The sequence below is a fragment of the Thamnophis elegans genome, chromosome 11 (assembly GCF_009769535.1).
Source record: "Thamnophis elegans isolate rThaEle1 chromosome 11, rThaEle1.pri, whole genome shotgun sequence".
In the NCBI taxonomy this organism is placed as follows: domain Eukaryota; kingdom Metazoa; phylum Chordata; class Lepidosauria; order Squamata; family Colubridae; genus Thamnophis; species Thamnophis elegans.
The window spans coordinates 59,108,561-59,121,731 of record NC_045551.1 but is presented as its reverse complement, the minus strand read 5'-3'; the positions used below and the strand labels follow the sequence as shown (position 1 = coordinate 59,121,731).

Sequence of the window (13,171 nt, the reverse complement as noted above, 5' to 3'; positions counted from 1 at the left end):
AATGGAGGTAGTGACAAATTTTATTTTCCTGGGCTCCAAGATCACTGCAGATGGGGACTGCAGCCAAGAAATTAAAAGACGCTTGCTCCTGGGGAGGAAAGCTATGGCAAATCTAGACAGCATACTAAAAAGCAGAGACATCACCCTGCCAACAAAAGTGCATATAGTTCAAGCTATAGTTTTCCCATTTGCAATGTATGGCTGTGAAAGTTGGCCTATAGGGACTGCCAAAGAATTGAGGCCTTTGAATTATGGTACTGGAGAAGACTCCTGCGAGTCCCTTGGACTGCAAGACAATCAAACCGGTCAGTCCTAGAGGAAGTCAACCCTGACTGCTCTTTAGAAGGCTAGATCCTGAAGATGAAACTCAAAGACTTTGGCCACCTAATGAGAAGGAAGGACTCTGGAGAAGAGCCTAATGCTGGGAACGATTGAGGGAAAAAGAAGAAGGGGACGACAGAGGAGGTGGCTGGATGGAGTCACCAAAGCAATCAGGGTGAGCTTAAATGGACTCCAGAGGATGGTTAGAGGACAGGAAGACCTGGAGGAATGTTGCCCATGGCGTCACGATGGGTTGGGCATGACTTTGCAACTAACAACAAAAACATCTCATCCAAGAAGCTTCTTCAGTTCTGATCCAATAGTGGAGAAAGCAAGGATCTATATTCCTTGTAGTGCTCTGGTCGTTAGCACTATCTCTGACAGTTGTTGAGGCCACTTTATGTATTTATTAATAAATAATAATTTATTATTAATAAATAGATTTATTACTGGCTTCAGGGTCATCTGAGTAGTGCAAATGGGTGTGGAACTTTTGTGGAACTGCTCAAAGGACTGTGTTGTAAACAGGAGATTTCACTATTCAGGTGACCCTGAGGGCACAGATAAACCTCCAAGTGGCTTCAGCGACTCTCAGAAAGACTGCTAATTAGGGTTGGGATTCAAAAATTTTAACCACCGGTTCTCTACCCGGTTGCTTGGTGGGTGTGGCCATGGTGGCTGTGGCCTACTTGGCCTCCTGCATCACAGTGGGGGGGATTTTTGCTTTCCTCGAGCCTCTGGGAGGGCAAAAATGACCTTTCCCAGGCGGTGCTCATCTCCACTTCAAAGCCGAAGAGCCAGCGCTGTCTGAAGATTTCTCCGTGGTCACGTAGCTGGCATGACTAAACACTGAAGGTGCACGGAATGCTGTTACCTTCCCACCAAAGCTGGTTCCTACTTTTCTACTTGCATTTTTACATGCTTTCGAACTGCTAGTTTGGCAGAAGTTGGGACAAGGAACAGGAGCTCACTCCATTAGGCAGCACTAGGGATTTGAATTGCCGAACTGCCGACCTTTCTGATCAACAAGCTCAGTGTCTTAGCCACTGAGCCACCGTATCCCTTTTTCTGTATAAATTGCATTCATCTAATTCAGTCCTGCACACATCCTTATAATTGGCAGGTGCTCTGTGTACAGATTGATACACAATTTTGCTTTCCAATGCATGTTCTCGGGACTAACTTTAGTAGTAAATAAATCAGATCACTCTCTTGGAATTACCCCTAATAAAAGAACTACCAATCATTTTGGATAAAAACAAGTGGATATTTTTTTAAAAAAAATTGTAAGCTTTAGAATTCTCCATCTCAAATAATGGATATACTTCTGGAACAGCCCAAGGTCAACTGTTTTGATTAAAAAGAAACAAATGACAACAACCTTAAATGTCTGTCCATATACATTTTTTTTAAAAAAAACTCTTGTAAATCTTGGCACTATTTCATTGATAAGATCTATCTTTCAAATATTGGATCCATTTCTACCACACTCTCATGTAAATTGTTGTAGTGTTCTACAAAGCAACCACAATGCCTTTCAACTATTCAACTCTCAGAGTCATGATGGTGCAGTGGTTAGGACACAGTATTGCAGCTAATTCTGCTGACTGCCTGCAGTTTGGTAGTTTGAGCCCCACTGGCTCAGGGTTGATTGAGCCTTCCATTCTTCCAAAGTTGGTAAAATGAGGACCCAGAGAGTTGGGGGCAATATGCTGATTCTATAAACCTCTTAAAGAGGGCTGGGAAGCAATATGAAGCGGTATATAAGTCTAAGTGCTATTGCTATCGCTATTCTCAAATTACTTGAGGAAACTTTGTCTTCCTATCAGCTGTTCTTTCAAGTTTTGTGGCAGGGATGCTTGAAGTAGATGAAGACTTAAACTAATAGCTTAGCAATTATGTACTGACACATGAAAACTATCCATTTTCATCCTAGCAAGGTTAAAAGATTCTGTGCTTTCTATCATATTACTCATTTGATGTTATATAAGAGCGCACCTTGGGTTTACAGAGGATAATAGCTTTACACAATGCTTTGATTACTACACGGTGGTTTGAAAGAATTGATTTAGAACTGAAAATTGCCAAAGAAACCTAATACAGGAACAGTAAGGAGATTCTTGAAGGAATGATAGTTTTGTTTTAATGACTGCATAGATAGATAGAAGATACCTGAGTTTAAATGTTTGAACAAATATGATTAGATCCAAAGACAAGAATTTTGTTTTGTTTTTTTAAAGCAGAACTAAAATCAAGGACAAACCGTAAAGGCATATTGCCTTTGGAATATTTTCTTAGGTCCTGAACCAAGATTGATTTCTGGTCTTGAAAAACGTTTAGTAATATCCTGCTTTTGGCCTGATGTGAAAGAAAAAAGAGACTAAAACCAGAAGCACACTTTAAGAATGATTATATTCCTTTCAAGAACCAAAGGCTGCATAAACAGAGGGATAGAATCAAGATCACGTGAAGTATTAATGTCACTTTATAATGGCTTGGTAAGGCCATGCTTGGAATACTGCATTCAGTTCTGCTTTTCACAAAGTAAAAAAAAAGAGGTTGAGACTCTAGAAAGAGTGCAGAGAAGAGCAACAAAGATGATTAGGGGACTGGAGGCTAAAACATATGAAGAACGGTTGCAGGAACTGGGCATGGCTAATCTAGATAAAAGAAGGACTAGGGGAAACATGATAGCAGTCTTCCAATATCTCAGGGGTTGCCACAAAGAAGAGGGAGTCAAGCTATTCTCCAAAGCACCTGTGGGTAGGACAAGAAGCAATGAATGGAAACTAATCAAGGAAAGAAGCAACTTGGAACTAAGGAGAAATTCCCTGACAGTTAGAACAATTAATCACTGGAATAACTTGCCTCCAGAAGTTGTCAATGCTCCAACACTGGAAGTTTTTAAGAAGAATTTGGACAACCATTTGTCTGAAATGGTACAGGGTTTCCTGCCTAAGCAGAGGGATGGACTAGAAGACCTCCAAGAATAACAACTCTGTTATTCTGTTCTATGCAAAACAAAAACAAAAAAAAGCAAAATTGCATTTTATTTTTTGCATCCTTCTAGAACTTGAAATTACATGAAATTTTCTCATTTCAACAACTAAACATTGTTTGCTGAATGATGACTCTTGTTTCTCTAGTGTTCACTTTAGGGCTCTTTCGGAGCCAGAGTAAGATTTTAAAATTCTTGTAATTTTAGTTATTCTGTTTTTTTTTTAATGGCGGCTCAGTTCCTGCAATTGCTAGATATTGTTAGTGTTGCGTTTTTATGTTGAACCGTTTTGCTAAAGTTGGGTGGCAGTATTTGTTTTCTTCATTGTACTGCAGAGATGGTGTAACTTACCTTGGATGGTGCAAAAGAATTTCAATAAAAATTTCAATTAAAAAAAATTCAAATAAAAATAAGCTAATCAATGCTACGATCAGAAGTGGTGTCTTTGCATAATTTAGGTATTTGAGAGGCATTGAGCAAGTTAGATATTTACAGAACATCTTGGAAAACTCTGAAAGATGCCTGTAGGCTCCCTTGAATGTAACCTTAAAGTTTGCACCTCCAGGTGTTAAAACAAACAAAGCAAAATGCAATGAAATCTGAAACCTTTGAGACCTTTTATCATAATTTTGGTGGAGTACTATGTTTATGAGGAGGAGGTTTAAGAGCACAGGATATTTGTATTTCATATTTCTATCTAAACTTCTTAAACAAGATAATTTCCTTTTGTATTTCTCTTTGTATGTGTGTGAGTAAATGAGTGAGAGAGAGAGAGAGAGAAAGAGAGAGAGAAATAAGAAGAGAGAGAAAGAGAAATAGGGGGAGAGACAGATAGAAAGGAAAAGGGAAGGGGAGAGAAAGAGAGAGAAAGTGTGTGTGAGAGAGAGAGAGTGAGAGAGGTGGTAGGGAGGGGGAGAAAGAAAGTGAGAGAGGGAGTAGGGAGGGGGAAAGAGAAAGTGAGAGAGGGTAGGGAGGAAGAGAGAGAAAGAGAGGGGGAGACAGAAAGAGAGAGAGAAAAGGAGGGAGAGAGGGAAGGAGGAAGAAGAGGGGAGAGAGAGAGAACTGTGTATTGATCAAAATTTACTGGAGTCCAAATAATATATTTTTCCATTGCTACCTCTTTTTTAAATTTGTTATCAAAACAAAATGAGTTATGAAGCACAAGCTTTTCAGATGCCATTTTCAAAATATCACTTCTGGAATAATGAGGCAAGAAGAAAAATAGTGATCATGGTTTTCAAAAAAAACCATCAGTTTACACGTTTGAAGTTATATTGAAGTTATATTGCAATTGTGACACTTATTTTCTGCCTTTTTAAGGAAGCTTGCATCTATATTTTGTTTCACACAGAAAATGAACCGACTAAATATAGATAGTTATGAACAATGTGATGGAAGGGTGATGGACAACAAAATATAGCAATAGCAGTAGACTTATATACCGCTTCATAGAGCCAAGGTGGCGCAGTGGTTAAATGCAGCACTGCAGGCTACTGCTAGATCAGCAGGTCAGCGGTTCAAATCTCACCGGCTCAGGGTTGACTCAGCCTTCCATCCTTCCGAGGTGGGTAAAATGAGGACCCAGATTGTTGGGGGCAATATGCTGACTCTCTGTAAACCGCTTAGAGAGGCCTGAAGGCCTATGAAGCGGTATATAAGTCTACTGCTATTGCTATATTTTGTTGTCCATCACCCTTCCATCACATTGTTCATAACTATCTATATTTAGTCGGTTCATTTTCTGTGTGAAACAAACATGAGATGGGGATGAAGGGATTTCTCTCATTTTTCTATACCTACACTAGTTTTAATAAAACGAAACAAAACCACAACCGTCCAATGTTCATTTACCCCACCTTTGTCAATCTATGATGACAAAATCTAGTGGAGATTTCTCTCTTCTCAAAAAAATACCAAAAGCAACAAAACACCAAAAACAACAACAACAACAACAACAACAACCTTGATGAATTGGTGTGTGTGTGTGTGTGTGTGTGTTTGTCATATGCACACAAAAAAACCACCCACCCAACAGCAACAACAATTTAGGCAGAAAATGCCAATTCCTGTATATACACTTGAAGGACTTTAGATGTCTAAATCTATATATGTAATCTTGTTTGAGTGTTCAGATAATATGCAAACAAATAAGGAAAATTTTACTTCCTATCACACATAGAACTCCCTTTTCTAAACCAACAGAGAGAAAATCCGTCTGGGTCTAATGATATGGAAGGTTATAAAATTAATACTCTGGCCAAAACACACATAAATTGCAGCAATGTGTTATTCATACATTTGCATAATGCATACCATTTGAATTAAACAAGTCCTAATGAAACAGTAATTTCATTTTTGCTGTAATGAAACCATGTATTGAGTTCATGTAACCACATTACGTCTAGGCATTCCCATTCAAGTTTTCATGTTTCTTAATATTCAATTAAGAGATTTAACAAAAAGGAGAACTTGAACATTGGGCGCTATCTAACAGAATAAAATTCAATGGTGAAAAAAGAAAGGTACTACATATGGGCAAGTAAAACAAAATTCACAGGTACAGTATATATGGTACTTCACTCAATAGTAGTAACTGTGAGAGGGATCTTGGAGTCCTAGTGGACAACCATTTAAATATCAGCCAGCAGTGTGCAGTAGCTGCCAAAAAAGCCAACACAGTTCTAGGCTGCATAAACAGAGGGATAGAATCAAGATCACGTGAAGTGTTAATACCACTTTATAATGCATTGGTAAGGCCACACTTGGAATACTACATTCAGTTTTGATCACCACAATGTAGAAAAGATGTGGAGACTGTAGAAAGAGTGCAGAGAAGAGCAACGAAGATGATTAGGGGGCTAAATTAGTGTAAAACATATGAAGAACAGTTGTAGAATATGGATATGTCTACTTTAATGAAAAGAAGGACTAGGAGAGACATGATAACAGTGTTCCAATATCTCAGGGGTTGCCACAAAGAAGAGGGAGTCAAACTATTCTCCAAGGCACCTGAGAGTAGAACAAGAAGCAATGGGTGGAAACTAATCAAGGAGAGAAGCAACTTAGAACTAAGGAGAAATTTCCTGACAGTTAGAATAATTAATCAGTGGAACAGAAGTTGCCTCCAGAAGTTGTGAATGCCCCAACACTGGAAGTCTTTAAGAAGATGTTGGATAGCCATGTGTCTGGAATGGTATAGGGTTTCCTGCCTAGGCAGAGAATTGGACTAGAAGACCTCCACCTCCAAGGCCCCTTCCAACTCTGCTATTGTATTGTATTGTATGTATTGGAGAGAGAGAGAGAAAGAGACAGAGAGACAAAGAGACAGAGAGACAGAGAGACAGAGAGACAGAGAGACAGAGAGACAGAGAGACAGAGAGACAGAGAGAGACAGAGACAGATACAGAGAGACAGAGAGACAGAGAGACAGAGAGAGACAGAGACAGAGACAGAGAGACAGAGAGACAGAGAGAGACAGAGACAGAGAGACAGAGACAGAGACAGAGAGACAGAGAGATTTCAGACTGAATCAATCCTCTACAGCAGGGGTGTCAAACTGGATTTCTTTGCGGGCTGGATCAGCATTGAAGTTCTCTTCTACAGGTTGGCCAGGTGGAGGGAGAGGGGATAGACACATCCTGTAGCACCCTACTGGCCAAAACAGAGAGTGGGAGCAAAGGTGGGTTCCTACCAGTTTGGCCTGGTTCGGCCGAGTAGGTACTAACTAGACCTGCCACACCCACAAACTGGTACTATCAGCGGCGCCATAATCTCAGCCATCTTGTTTTTTTGCTTCTGCGAATCACAGAAGCTTTCTTTTTACTACTGTGCATGAACGCATAGTGTGCATCAAGTGTGCACGCGCCTGAAGCACATCCCTGAGCGAACTGGCAGTAGCAGAAGCCAAGGGGCCATTTTGGCTGGCAAAGTGCTGCAGGAGGCCATCCAGGCCGAAAATGGGCCGCATGAGGATCACATGCAAACCCCCCCCCCCGTGTCCAATTTTGGCTGCCAGGGGCACTGTGAGCTGGTCCTTTGCTATTTCCAGGCTGGCCCCACAGGCCGGATTTAAGCACCTTGAGTTTGACACCCCTACCCTACAGAAAGAATCCTGCTTCTATAAAGTTTATGGATCTAATTAACCATGCTAGTCCAGTGCTGGTTGATAGAAATTTTCAATTGATTGATTGATTGATTGATCCATTTATATAGCAGTATATAGCAGTAGACTTATATACCGCTTCATAGGCCTTTCAGGCCTCTCTAAGCGGTTTACAGAGAGTCAGCATATTGCCCCCAACAATCTGGGTCCTCATTTTACCCACCTCGGAAGGATGGAAGGCTGAGTCAACCCTGAGCCGGTGAGATTTGAACCGCTGACCTGCTGATCTAGCAGTAGCCTGCAGTGCTGCATTTAACCACTGCGCCACCTTGGCTCATTTCTTACTTTCTAGTCTGGGGATGAACGATTAGCAATATTAGTTTCTCTTCTTTCATCCCTCCCTCCCCCCGATATAGCCTGTTGTAGTTTAAGATATTCCTTAGGTAAAGGTAAAGGTTCTCCTCGCACATATGTGCTAGTCGTTCCTGACTCTAGGGGGCAGTGCTCATCTTCATATCTAAGCCAAAGAGCCAGCGCTGTCCGAAGATGTCTCTGTGGTCATGTGGCTGGCATGACTAAATGCCAAGGGCGCACAGAGCACTGTTCCCTTCCCACCAAAGATGGTCCCTATTTTTCTACTTGCATTTTTATGTGCTTTCGAACTGCTAGATTGGCAGAAGCTGGGATAAGTAACGGAAGCTCACTCCGTTACATGGCGCTAGGGATTCGAACCGCCGAACTGCTGACCTTTCTGATTGACAAGCTCAGCGTCTTAGCCATTGAGCCACCACATGCCTAAGACATTCCTTACCTGCCAGCTAAAGGCATTCTTCTGAGAGTACTGCATTGCCAAAGAAACATTATTGCTTCTTGAGACATATTTACAATTTTATACTTTCATGTTTATTCTTCTTCTTATACTACCTATCCTGTAAAACTAATTTGCTTGGCCTCATAGAGTTTTAAATCAAAACCTCAGCGTCTCAGTCCTGGGTTTGCTGCTCTACAAATAAGAATGGAGGTTTCTAAAGCTAGGTTTAATCTACATTTTTCACTGAACAAACTGCCTTTGCTGGATCATTTGGCAATATCTGTGATTAAATATCTAGATATAAAATGTAACTCTAACTAAAGGTAAAGGTAAAGGTTCCCCTCGCACATATGTGCTAGTCGTTCCTGACTCTAGGGTGTGGTGCTCATCTCCGTTTCAAAGCCGAAGAGCCAGTGTTGTCCGAAGACGTCTCTGTGGTCATGGGGCCGGCATGACTAAATGGTGAAGGCACATGAAATGTTGTTACTTTCCCACCAAAGATGGTTCCTATTTATCTACTTGCATTTTTACATGCTTTCGAACGGCTAGGTTGGCAGAAGCTGGGACAAGCTTCTAGCTATCTAGGTACAAATTCACACATAAACATTCAAACAGGTTGTAATATCCGCTTTGTGAAAAGTGTTAGTTTATCCATCAGTTGCCTTACCGATTGCATAATATTTATGTTGTATCAAGATGTTATTGTAATATGAAATATACATTGTGTATAAGGCAAATATTTATCCATAGAATAAATACGGTCTATGATTATACAGTAGATGCACATCCATATACTTCTGTATCCTTAGGATAAGGAAAAGTAACTGGCATGGACAATCCACTATGTAACTCCAGGAATGTTTAGTTAAACACAGAGAATTAAATCTTTCTGAACTACATTGGAGGTCAATTTCCAAATTATCACATATTTCCTCTCATGCTTGAAAGGGAAATCTTCGACATGGAGAGAAAGTACAGGTCGTCTTCAGCTTATTATCACAATTGAGCCCAAAATGTCAATTGTAAAGTGAGACATTCGTTAAGTGAGTTTTGCCCTGTTTTACGACCTTTCGTGTCCACAGTTGCTAAGTGACTTACTGCAGTTGATAAATGAGTAACCTGGTTGTTAAGTGAATCTGTCTTCCCCAATGACTTTGCTTGTCTGAAGGTCACAAAAGGGGATCCCATGATGTTGGGACACAGCAACGATCATAAGTATGAACCTATGGCCCAGCATCTGAATTTGGATCATGGGCTGCTACGAAAGGTCGTAACTATGAAAAATGGTTATCAGTCACCTTTTTTCAGTGCCATTGAAACTTTGAGTGGTGACTTTATTTAATGTCCCTTTTAATTTTTGTAATATGTGTTTTCTTTTATGTTGTACGCCGCCCTGAGTCCTTGGGAGAAGGGCGGCATATAAATCCAATAAACCTAAACCTAAACTAAATGAGTAGTTGTACGTCAAGAAAGATCTTTTATAAAATATCATCCAAAGGAAAATGGTCGTAACTGTGAAAAATGACAATGTCCTTTTTTCAATGCTGTTGTAACCTTGAATGGTCATTAAATGAACTATTGAAAGTTGAGAACTACCTGTAATTGTTAGGGATATGATGGGTGTGGTGAAGATTAGATATTGGGTATAAGATGCAACATATGGGAGTTCACCTGTGGTTTCCTTTGGGTTGATCAAATATACTCAGCATACATGTCAACTCGTAAAACATTCCTGGCCTGCTCTCAAGTTGCCATAGTGAGGAGGGGGGGAGAACTGACGGAGCAGCTCGGCAGCCATGATTGGAAGCACATTCCATGCATATCTTTCTCAAGGCTATATCTCAGGTTACCAGAGCCAGCCAGAAAAAGGCATGATCTCTACAGCCCACGAAAGTGCTCCATTGGAGAATGTGATTTATGACACACCCTGGGAGGAGGGGAGAACAGGGTCATAGTTGAGCCGTAAATTATATGGGGCAGAGTTGACTTCACTTGGGTACGTGCTGACATGTTGCTCCTAATAAGTAACTGGATTTCTTCTGAAACTTGGCTCAAAGCTCATGAGTTAATTTGGGCATCCGTCTGAACCCTGACAATATGCCTTTATGGAAAATCATAAAACTGTGTCTCCCTTCTTCTGGCCATGTCATGCTCGAAAATTCACTTACTTTTGGAAGACTTAGGGGTAAAAGGAAACCAGGACATCACAAAACACAATGGATGGACACCATCAAAGCTTGTATCAGTCAGAGAATAGATGCAGTACAAGATCAGAAGATGTGGAGAGACCTGGCCCACAGGATCACCAAGAGATTGGACTGAATGGATAACATCATCACATTTTTGTACATCCGCAATGGCTCACGGAAACCATACTGCCAATTTTTGACCAGAAAACTAATGATTGTATCAGACCTGGAAGCCATCTTTTACATTTGGGCCTTCAGGCCTGCCACATTTTCTACTGTGGGAACATGAGGGGTGGGGAATTATATAGAGTGTGGGTGATATGTGGCCATAATAACATTCTTTCTCTGAAAGTCATCTTGCCCTGCAATTGTGATGAGGTGACTGAGAGGCATCACCAGTTGGGGTGGTGCTTTGATTGGACCATGTGATGGACATGTGGGTGCTGGGCAGGGACTCAAACTTTCACTTGGGTGAGGAAAACCAGGAAACTTTCAGATGTGGGTTTTCCAAGATGTGCGAATATGAAAATCTCTAATAAAGTGATTGATTGATTGATTGATTGATTGATTGATTGATTGATTCAGTTTGTATGCCGCCCTATTCCCGGGGGACTCAGGGCGGCTAACAATCAGAAAGGGAAGGGGGTACAGAATAAAAATAAAAGGACAAACAGTGGAACTTTGAGGAGCCTCAAGACATGGAGCCTTCTTTCATTGGGGGCGTTACTTGGAACCCTGACAAATTGATGAGTTGCTCTCTTGAAGAAGCTACTACTAGTCCTCTAGACATGACAGAGAAGAAGTCAGAAAATGAAGAGGGGGAGGGAAGGATCTCCAAACATTCGGCCTATCTGTCTTTCGTTTCCTTTAATGGAGTTTTGTCTTCCCGCAGGCAATCTGAACATTAACAACTGCGTGCCACATTTCCCAAAGTTCAAATTAAAACATAAATATTGCATGTTCACCTGGTTGAATAGCTTTGGTTAAAGCAAAAACAAAACAATTGGAAGTAAACACTAAGTTAAATGGAGCTTACATGTCCAAGTAATTTATGCATTGGATTGCGGTCGCAAGCGGAAATATTAATTTAAAATGTTTTATTTAATGTTCCTTTAGTTTTGAAGCATCTGTAGTATTTTAATCAATACGTTAGTTCTTTGTAGGAGAGAGGAGAAAAAGCTGAAAGGCAAATGTAGAATATTTGTTTTGGCCATGGACTCTCCTGGAGAGATGGCTGCATGAATGATTAGTATAAACTTTTGGCCTTAAAAATTCATCAGTGGGACACTGATGAACCTATTTTTTTTCAAGGATCAATACTAATGTGTACAGAGGTATTAGTCTGAGTTTCCAAGTTATTGTGTGCAATATTTTCTTAAGTTAGCCAATTTCCTAGGAATGAGAAATAGTATTTTAAATTTATGATCACGGTCCAGATCCTAGAAAAGAAGAGAGAGAGAGAGAGAGAGAGAGAGAGAGAGAGAGAGAGAGAAACACACACACACACACACACATTTTCTTTGGGCTTCAGTAGCACAAGAATAACACAAGAAACAAATGTTAGTACTTTTAAGCCCAACAGGATTTTAAAAACCACAGAAGAGGCAGGAAATGGTATTTATTGATCAACAGGATGAAATAAAACAGAACAGGGTAAAAAAAAAAAGAAGTCGAGATGATGACTAGAATATTGCAGTCAAAGATCTGCCGGTATTTTTATGTGTCATCATCTTGTCTTTTTCGATTGCACCCTGAGGACACTCTGCATTAATGCATTCCCATTTACAATATGTTCCTTAACCAGCAAACTGTATTAGTCATAACTATGAACTTCAATTGTTTTTCATTTTAAATAATCGTTCTTGCTAAAAGCACAAATTTAAGATAAACTAAATACAGAACTACTTTTATAGATGGGGGGGTTGGGTTGGAGGAAATAATGAATAGAGCAGAACAGAGCAGAGAAGAGGAGGGTGGGGTGGGGTGGGGTGGGGTGGGATAGGGTGGAGTGGAGTTGAGCAAAACAGAATGGAGTGGAATGGAACAGAAGGGAATGAAAGGGAACAGAACAGAATAGAATTCTGTATTCTTCAAAGGTAATTGGACACACAAGGAATTTGTCTCTGATGTATAAACTCACCTGGGTAGAGTAGAATAGGATAGCAATAGCAGTAGATAAGGATAAGGTAGGTTGGATAGGGTAGGGTAGGGTAAGGTAGGGTAGAGTAGGGTAGTGTAGAATAGAGCAGAGCAGAGCAGAACAGAACAGAACAGAACAGAATAGAATAGAATAGAATAGAATAGAATAGAATAGAATCACAGAGTTGGAAGGGACCTAGTCCACCCCATGCTTAGGCAGGAAACCCTACACCCCTTCAGACAAATGGTTATCCAACAACTTCTTAAAACCTTCCAGTGTTGGGGCATTCACAACTTCTGGAGGCAAATTGTTCCACTGATTAATTGTTCTAACAGTCAGGAAATTTCTCCTTAGTTCTAAGTTGCTTCTCTCCTTGGTTAGTTTCCACCCATTGCTTCTTGTTTCCCCCTCTGGTGCTTTGTAGAATAGAATAGAATAGAATAGAATGGAATGGAATGGAATGGAATAGAATAGAATAGAATAGAATAGAATAGAATAGAATAGAATAGAATAGAATTCTTTATTGGCCAAGTGTGAATGGACACACTAGGAATTTGTCTCCGGTGCATTAACTCACAGCATACATACAAACAGCAAGTAATAGGTTATA

General features: G+C 40.3%; 1 protein-coding gene across 1 annotated transcript in view; it reads right to left on the bottom strand.

Moving 5' to 3' along the window:
* Nucleotides 1–13,171, bottom strand: part of LOC116514896 (kelch-like protein 1) — a 141,886-nt gene that overhangs the window by 89,109 nt on the left and 39,606 nt on the right.